The 9,150-nt window shown below is 48.0% G+C and overlaps 1 long non-coding RNA gene across 2 annotated transcripts in view; it reads left to right on the top strand.

Annotated features, from left to right (window-relative positions):
- The first annotated feature begins 279 nt into the window (after positions 1–279).
- LOC139361600 (uncharacterized) overlaps positions 280–9,150 on the top strand; it is a 98,652-nt gene continuing 89,781 nt past the window's right edge. The window contains exon 1 of one of the 2 annotated variants that reach the window (XR_011619153.1): positions 280–591. This is a non-coding gene — a long non-coding RNA (uncharacterized lncRNA). Of the gene's footprint in view, positions 592–5,814; positions 6,315–9,150 lie in introns of those variants that run through there. The other variant, XR_011619154.1, reaches the window with a different exon arrangement.

The following is a 9,150-nucleotide window of genomic DNA, read 5'->3' as shown; positions in this document are numbered from 1 at the left end:
GCGGAAGAAGCTGCGAGTCTGCACCCTGAGGTCGGCGTTGCGCTTTGCTGGAAATCAGAAGCAAGTGTGGATCTGACTCGGAGATACTTACAGACACCACTGCAAGCTGCGAGTCTGGAAATACAGGAGGAGGCTTGGGGAAAATCTGGAGCAAGGTGCATTTGGGAGCCTCTTAGGTAGAAGGGCAGGTCAAGTAGCCAGAGTGTGAGGCGTGCATGTCTGGAGAGAGGAGGCCAAAGGAAAGCCCACATTTGGAAATGGAGGCAAGGTTGGAAGACCCAGAAAAAGCCCTGCTTAGAGTCCAGAGAAGAGCTGGATGGCGCAGTTCACTAAAGTCCAGAGCCGAGAGTTTCCAGGAGAAAGTCCCAAGTGTTGTTGAAAACCAGGGGGCAGGACTCCAGTTGGAGCCTGTGAGGGGAGCCTGGCGGCCCTGATCCCTGAGAGCAGCCAGAGCCTGGGAGTCTCGCGGAAGTGGGTGGGAAGTGCAGGGAGCAGGTGGAGATGGTCCTTCAAGGCCTGGTGCTTCACACGGGCAGCCAGCCGTGGACCAAGACACAGCTGGAGAGGGGCCTGAACCCAGAGCGTCGCCAGGTGAAGCAGGGAGCCGGGAAGGGCAAAGGTATCCGGAAGAAAGCGGGCAGGCATGGAGCCAGGTCCCCAGGGAGGCTGCAGTCTTCTTTCTCTGTTCATGGACTGGTTGTTGGTTATTTTGAGTTCTCAAAGTCATCCACTCGGTGCGGTCCAGAGAAAGTTCCCAGGGGTCTCAAGGCCGGAGCAGGCCTTGTGCTTTTCCGAACACGGTGCGTGTGGACTCAGGGTTACCGTCAATGGCTAATTCTAGCGTGTCTTTTGTTGAAGTCTGCAGAAGAGCCTCAACCAGCACCAGCTTTTGAAGAACTTAGAAAACTTGTGTTCTTCTGATTCTGGATTCTTGCCTGAAATGCCTCGTATATTTTTGGCTAGGTGTTCTTAGCACGTGTGTTACGGCATTTGGAGCTCTGTATTTTTGTGATGTGCTAGCTGTGAGGATGTTTAAAATTAGATTCCTAGAAATCAGGTTATAGGAGCTCTCGGCCACGCTTCATGGGTTATGTTTTGACCCCTCATAGTGGATCCCATTGCGGTGGCTCTTCTTAGTATTTGTGGAACACCTGACTCGTGATGCTAGGAGAATGTGATTTGTTTTCTTTGTAAGTCTAAAGTCTAATGACCTTGTAGAGTCTTTATACCCATCTCTTATAAATCAGCTTTAATATACTTGAAAATATCCTCATTGTGCCCTTGAAAAGCAGGTGCACATTTTAAAAGTCATTCTTTTAAAATCCTTTTCTGCAGCCTGTGCCCTTTGTCTGTTTTGTTTCCTTCACTGCAACATCATGAAACAGGGACAAGGACTAGCATCTCTGTTTCATACACAGAGCTGAACTGTGCTGAGTGACCTGCTATGCTGACGTCTGTTTCTGTCGTGAGAGGGAACGCAGGCCTCTTGACTTTTCCTTTTGTACATTTTCAAAAAGAATATTTTTTCCTCTCTTGAGTCCATTCCATTGTGGGATTCACTCCTAAGACTGTTTCTTTGCCTTCCATTTTGACAAGTATGATTTAGTTTCTGAGATTGAGGAAAGGGCAGTGAAAAGGCCTGGGAAAGAGAAAGCAGGAAGAGAAGGAATTATCTCATGATTTTAGTCAGAAGGAAATCACTCAGACAGAAACCCTATTACAAGTGGGTCAGATCCCAGGAAGTGGGATTGAATAAGTGACATGGTATCACACAACTCTGTTTTACATTCTTGCTGTTGCCAGGGGTAACGAAAAGAACGAGTATAATCATTCCGTAGTCAAATATATATCTTTACTGACTCTGACTATAATTAGCAGAATTGGTTCAGTTCAAGTTTGAGAATACCTTTACAGAAGAGGGCCTTCGTGCCCGTGGGCCTATTTCTATTTATATGTTCACACGTATTGGAGTATAAATGTGTGTGTGCTGTGTGTGAGACCTCATTATTTGAAACAAGAAATGTGCAGTAGAGCTTATTAATTACGAGAAGGTACATTTGGGGGATAAACCACTTTGTTTAGAATTGAGTAATGGGGTCTTTGAGGGGTGTATATATGTATGTGTGTTTGCATTTATGTGTATGAAAGTTTGTATTGCATGTATATGTGTTGTGCATGTATGTGTGCCTTTGTGTGTGATGTATATGTGCATGCATGTGTATATGTGTGCATGTGTATTTGTGTTGCATGTATGTGTGTGCATGTGTTACATGTTTAGGCACGACTGCACACATGTGCAAGTAGGCATGCATGGATGCTCGTGTGTGTATAGTTATACATGTATATTTGTGCATGTTATGTCTACGCATTTACATATGTATGTGTGTCAGAATGTGTATGTATATGCATGTGTGTTTGAGTGTTGTGCGTATGCTTGTGCGTGTTTGAGTGTTGTGTGTATGTTTGTGCGTGTGTGTTTGAGTGTTGTGTGTATGTGTATGCATGTGTTTTGTGTTGGTATTATGTGATTATGTGAATGTGTGTGCATGTGTGAATGTATGTATTACATGTAGGTGTGCGTGTTCACGTGTATGTGTGTGTGTGATATGTGTCTGTGCATGCATGCATGTGCACATTTGATTTGTGAATCCTCTCTGGGAGGGGCATGTTCCTGGAGACAGTGCATGGGATCCTCCGCTGTCCTCTCAGGGAGAGAGACATTGTGAAATTCGAGCCATTAGGTAAACATGCCTGATGTTCTATAAAATATATATTTATACCCCTGGGGTTAAATATATGTTAAATGGGTGCAAAGGTGTTATATTGCATTAAAAGTCATCTTAGTACTTCCTGGTTAAAGGGTTTGTGAATGATTTCCTGTACATGGGACATAATACACCACACAGAATTACAGCGGGTCAATGGTATTTGCCAGGAGGTCTGGCTTACGATTGGTATTTCTAGTTGCAGACATGCAGGTTGAGCTTTGCTGGACTTAGAGGAGGGTCATTGACTCTGCCCACTGAATGATACCAGCCTCTCTGCTGCTTCCTTGTTCTGCCGGCTTCATCCAGAGCTGGGAGCGCTGCTCTCAGACGCATTGTACTTTTCTCTCCATAAAAATCTGCAGCATTTGTTAGCAGTCCAGTAGCAGACTGAGTGGCAGGTCCAGGGGCAGGTCCAGCGGCAGGTCCAGGGGCAGGTCCAGCGGCAGGTCCAGTGTCAGGTCCAGTGTCAGGTCCAGCGGCAGGTCCAGCCAACTTTCCACCTGGCCCATGTGAAAATGTACCCTCTCCCTTCCATTTTTTAAAGCAGTAGTTATTAGTAGAGCCTACTGCCATTTCTCCTTGAGCTCCTCATAGTGGATGGTAAGCATTTGCTTTATTAAAGCAAAGTTCCATGCTCTTTGTGCTAAGTCTCCTCTGCCTTTCTGTGAGAGGCTAGAATTGGGATCGACCCTCAGCTGTGCCAGAGCCTTGGTTCCTGTCTCAGTTCTGGAATCTACTCTGTGCTTGTTGCCTTCCATCCACCGACAGCCGTCTGTCTTCCTGTCCCTCCTTCAACACGGAGTCCAGCAGTGTGCACACAGGTGAGCCTGTGTGGATGCTGGTTTCGTAGGATCTTATCTGGACCTTAGTCATCTTTTCACTAGGAAACCAGACACTGCAAAGGACTTACAGAAAAGCCCAAAGAAGCCGTATCAATAGAATCATAGAGACAGAATTCTATAACCATAGGAAATGGCATTGATTATCATGAAATGTGCATTTATGTGAGGCATAGTAAAACATCACATTTCTTACTGGGTAAGAGCTTGGAAAAAAGATTATGAAAGTATAACTGACTCTACTCTTGTATCGTGGAACATGGTAAAATGATGCAAGGTATTGTATAGAATGGAACAAACAGATTAGAATTATATAGAGTAGCGCAGAATAGAACAAATAGTATAATGTTATATAGGGTAGCATAGAATAGAAGAAACATTGTAACATTATGTAGTATAGTATACAATAGGACAAATAGTATGACATGGTCTAGAATAGAACAAGTGGGATAGTATTGTAGAGTATACAGTTGAACTAATGACGTAGTATTGCATAGCATAATGCAGTCTAGATTAGAACACACAGCCTAGTATTAATATTAAGTAGTATGGTGTGGAATAGTAGAGTCGCATGGCACAGAACAGAGAGGATAGTGTTCTGTAGCACTGACGCAGGAGTTTTGCTCTTTAGCTCAGCTGGGTCCAGGTTCTTGTCTCATGACCAGGAAGAAACAGGCACGGGGGCATCGAAGAGTGAGTGCAGCGGAACTTATTAAGCTAAAAGTTAAGCTCTCGGCGAAAAGAGGGGTCCTGAGAGCAGGTTGCTGGTTGCCCCCTTCCCAGTTGACTACAAGGGCTTTTATATAGAAGCTGATGGGGCTGGGCTCCCTGTCTAAGGAGCAAATTTCTGGTGGTTCCACCCCATTCTCCCGTGTGCATGGGGACCCTTAGTCTGCTGTGAGCATGTTTAGGCGAGACCCCCGTGCAAGTCCCCCTATCTGCACAAAACATGGGCTGGAGGCTCTCTGGGACCCTTCCCTTACTATCTGCCTCAAGCAAGCTGGCTAACTGCTTTCCGTATAGAAGAAAATAGAATTGAATAGAACAGATAGTACAGTATTTTATAGTATAGAATGAAGCTGTAGTATTCTATCGTAGAGAATGGAATAGTATAGAATAGAACGAACAGATCGTACTAGTGTAGTATAGAATAGTAGCCTCAGGCAGCACGGAGCAGTGTTGTGCTCCCTATGTACAGAGTGTAACCACCAGGAGAGCGTTCTTCAGTGGGGCGCCACTGGCCCTTCATATTTCTTTGGTTCTGCGGAAATGAGGAGAGGGAATTAAGAGAGGGGGAGGAGGTTGGCTTTCTTACTTTTAAGGCGCTCATTACTTCTTGGGGATCATTTGATGCTCCCCTTTGGTAGTATTCTATGAAGCAGTCTCTGTACTCTGTGTGGGGTGAAATGTGGGGCAGTCTGTGGACTCTGTAGGGTGAAATGTGGGGCAGTCTGTGGACTCTGTAGGGTGAAATGTGGGGCAGTCTGTGGACTCTGTAGCGTGAAATGTGAAGCAGTCTGTGGACTCTGTAGGGTGAAATGTGGGGCAGTCTGTGGACTGTGTAGGGTGAAATGTGAAGCAGTCTGTGGACTCTGTAGGGTGAAATGTGGAGCAGTCTGTGGACTCTGTAGGGTGAAATGTGAAGCAGTCTGTGGACTCTGTAGGGTGAAATGTGGGGCAGTCTGTGGACTCTGTAGGGTGAAATGTGAAGCAGTCTGTGGACTCTGTAGGGTGAAATGTGGAGCAGTCTGTGGACTCTGTAGGGTGAAATGTGAAGCAGTCTGTGGACTCTGTAGGGTGAAATGTGGGGCAGTCTGTGGACTCTGTAGGGTGAAATGTGAAGCAGTCTGTGGACTCTGTAGGGTGAAATGTGGAGCAGTCTGTGGACTCTGTAGGGTGAAATGTGAAGCAGTCTGTGGACTCTGTAGGGTGAAATGTGAAGCAGTCTGTGGACTCTGTAGGGTGAAATGTGGAGCAGTCTGTGGACTCTGTAGGGTGAAATGTGAAGCAGTCTGTGGACTCTGTAGGGTGAAATGTGAAGCAGTCTGTGAACTCTGTAGGGTGAAATGTGGGGCAGTCTGTGGACTCTGTGTAAGGTGAAACATGAAGCAGTTGAGAAAGGATGAAGTCAGAAGTAGCTCAGCAGAGATGCACCAACTCTTACCTGGGAGACTGTGGAGCAGTCTGTGGAGTCTGTGTAGGGTGAAATGAGGTGTTTTATGTAAATAGTTGTCTCATACCTGGCACATGGCAGAGCCTCCGTGGATCTTGCCGTCATGAACCCTCTGATAACTTCTCTACAGTGCCCTCCACACTATGAATACCATACATTGTGGGAAGTCCAGGCCTTTTCAAAGGCTGGGTTTCATTTTAACAAAATTGGAATGCCCTGCATATTTGGAATGGCCAGATCATCCTGCACTTTTGACTTCGCCTGTCCAGCTGGGTACACCTCCCTGCGTGCTGCCAACGTTTACGGTGGAATTTCCTGATGCCACTATCCTCACTGCCTGCACCTGAATCTGCTGTGGGGTCATTTCCTTATTGGACTTGTCTGGGGACCTCTTGAGGGGTGGATGGGTCAGGACTGGGTTATCTGGGGAAGGTGTTCACAGCATTCCTGTTTGCAGTCTGTGTCCCTGTTGGAAGAGATGCTTTTAGCACATCGGTTAATCCAGACGTGATTAGCAAGGGGTGTCTCTCCCAGGTAAGAGTTGGTGCATCTCTGCTGAGCTACTTCTGACTTCATCCTTTTTCAAGTCTGTTACAAAGAGAACTTTGGTTTCTCAAGGTTTAAGAATTAATGTCAAAGAGCAATTTAGTGTTCTTTTCGAGTCGCCAGCCTTGCTGTGGATGATTCGTGAGTCCTTGGTGGTCAGGGCCACAGCACAATTGGTGGGCCGTCTGTTCCCCACCCTGGTGGATACTTTCTGACCCAAAAAAATGTATTCTGTTAACATGTCTCAATTAGAATATTTTAGTAGGAGACAGACTTATGGCTCTTGTTTTAATTTGTAATAGATGATGACTGTAGCAGGGTCAAGGTTGAGACTTGCAGTGTAGCTCAAGGAAAGCATTGATTAGGAACACCCAAAATATATCACCAGCTTTGTTGTTGCAGCTCCAAGGGACTAGGAATGCATATATATATTTTTCTTTTGTTATTGTTATTATTTTTATTTTTGAGACAGAGTCTTGCTCTGTCACCCAGGCTGGATTGCAGTGGCATAATCTCAGCTCACTGTAACCTCTGCTTCCAGGGTTCAAGAGAATCTTGTGTCTCAGCCTCCCGAGTAGCTGGGATTACAGGTGCCTGCCACCATGCCCAGCTAATTTTTGTATTTTTAGTAGAGACAGGGGTCTCACCGTGTTGGCCAGGCTGGTCTTGAACTCCTGACCTCAAGTGATCTGCCAACCTTGGCCTCCCAAAGTGCTGGCATTACAGGCATGAGCCACTGTGCCTGGCCGCCATGACCATTTGAAATGTGGCACTGAATATCTGCCTTTTTTTTTTTAAGAAGTGCAGATGTTACACCTCACACCTCTATTCTGGGGCTGGCCTGGGCTGGCCAGCAGGGTTCCCAGGCTCGAGGCCATGTCTGAAGTGTTGTTGGACAATGTGGATCTGTGACCCTTGGTCTTTGGGGACGTGGGGCACCCCGAGACACCCACAGTCTTGCGAGGGTTTACGGCTCTGTGTGTGGCTGCTGTGAGGCAGCTTTCGGTGGGGAGGAAGGAGAGCAGAACCCATCCGTCCTGGTGCGGAAAATGCCCAAGAAAGTAAAGAAATGATACCAAAAAATCATCGTCTGCCCTGGTGCCATTTCTGTTAAAAAAAAAAAAAAAGAAAAATTCACTCTGAATGTGGTTCTGTGCTTGTGGAGGATAGAAAATACCTGGAAAGACGCACAAAGTGTTCTTATGGGGCCAGCGCCGGGAAGTGGGATGGGAGGCTTGGGAGTGTGTGGAAAGGAGGACGCGGCGTATTTTATTCTAGTCTATTTGGTAGAGAGAGTGACGAAAGTGAAGCTTGAGTGATCGGAGCAGCTCGGCCTGGCCATGGGTAGATCCCAGCGTGTCCCGCCTCCCGCCTCCAGCTGCAGCTCTATTTCTCAGTCACAGATGAGACAGGTGGCCTGAGGCTGTTGGCGGAGGAGGGGCAGCGCGGTGTCCCCAGCACGTGACTGTCCAGGCTGCTCTTGGGCCAGCCTGAGAGAAGGGGCGGAGGAGAGCTGGGAGGGTGCACAGTGCGTCCCCCTTCCCCGCCCTGGAACTGAGGTGAGCCCAGGCTGCTGTCAGGATGGAGGAAGATGCCCTCAGGACGGAGGAAGAGGCCGGGGGAGTTTGGTCAGGAACCAGTGTGGTCTTTCCCACAGGGGATACGCAGTGCGCCAACTCGCAGGAAAAAACTCTGCTTTAGTTTTTAAATTTTGCTCATTCTGTTTATCGTGCTGGTCATGGTAAGATTTGGATATTGTTGGTAGGAATCAGTGTCAATTGCATACAGTTGACTCTTGTCCAACACAAGCTCGAGCTTTGCGGGTCAACTTATAGGTGGATTTTTTCAACCAAACGCAGGGAGAAAATACAGTGTTCTGCTACGTGAAACGCATGTCGGAGGGCTGATTCTTTGTACACGCAGAAAATACAGTGTTCCTGCCATGTGAAACGCGTGTCGGAGGGCCGACTCTTTGTACACGCAGGTTCGGCAGGTCCACCTGTGCGGCTTGAATGTGCCTGGATTTGGTGTCCATGGGGTCCTGGAACCGACTTTCTGAGTCCATCGAGGCTGGCCCCGGGATCGACTCCTTGAGGACAGCGAGGCTGGCCCCAGGACCGGCTCCCTGAGGACAGCGAGGCTGTTTCTAGTAGCTGGTGGTTTATTTTGTGTTTTCCCCCTGGCTCTACACCCCGTTCTCAGAGACACGGCTGTCACAGGGGGACCAGCTGGGGCAGGGGAAGAGTGGAGGGCAACTGGTAGAAGTGGCCATGGACTCTCTTAGGAACGATAACCGTGGCACCTACCGTAGATGAAGGTGTTGTTGGTCTGCACTCTTCTCGTGTTGGTCTGGGGCATACAGTGGCCATGGGTTGGTGTGGTCCACAGCCCCGGTCTGGGGCATGCAGTGGCTTTGGGCTGGTGTGGTCCACAGCCCTGGGCTCTGTGGTCCCTGACCCTGAAATCCCATCCGGTGATGTGTCACCTTGGGCCAGCTGTCTCCTGAGGGGAAGGGAACAGGGAACAGCCCTCCCCGCGTGGCCTCCCCAGCACCACCCACCCCCAGGACCTCCAGTGTTGACCCTGCTGGGGGTTCCTCTCTGCTGGGGGGGACCTTGTCCCAACAAGAGGACTCCATGAGCTGCAGGAGGTGTCGAGCTATTTTCTCTCCTGGAACTGGGTTGCTGGCAGCTCCCAGATGCAGGAGGAAAGGCTCAGAAGTGCCTTCATAATAAGGAGTTGTTGACTTGAACTTTGGACAGCAAACACTGCTTACATTTCCTTTTCCGTTTTGATGCGTTAATGGTGTGTGGCAACACTGTGA

This window comes from Macaca nemestrina, unplaced genomic scaffold, assembly GCF_043159975.1.
Source record: "Macaca nemestrina isolate mMacNem1 unplaced genomic scaffold, mMacNem.hap1 Scaffold_68, whole genome shotgun sequence".
Lineage (NCBI taxonomy): Eukaryota > Metazoa > Chordata > Mammalia > Primates > Cercopithecidae > Macaca > Macaca nemestrina.
Note: the sequence above shows the minus strand (reverse complement) of the source record. Positions and strands in the feature narration are given on the sequence as shown.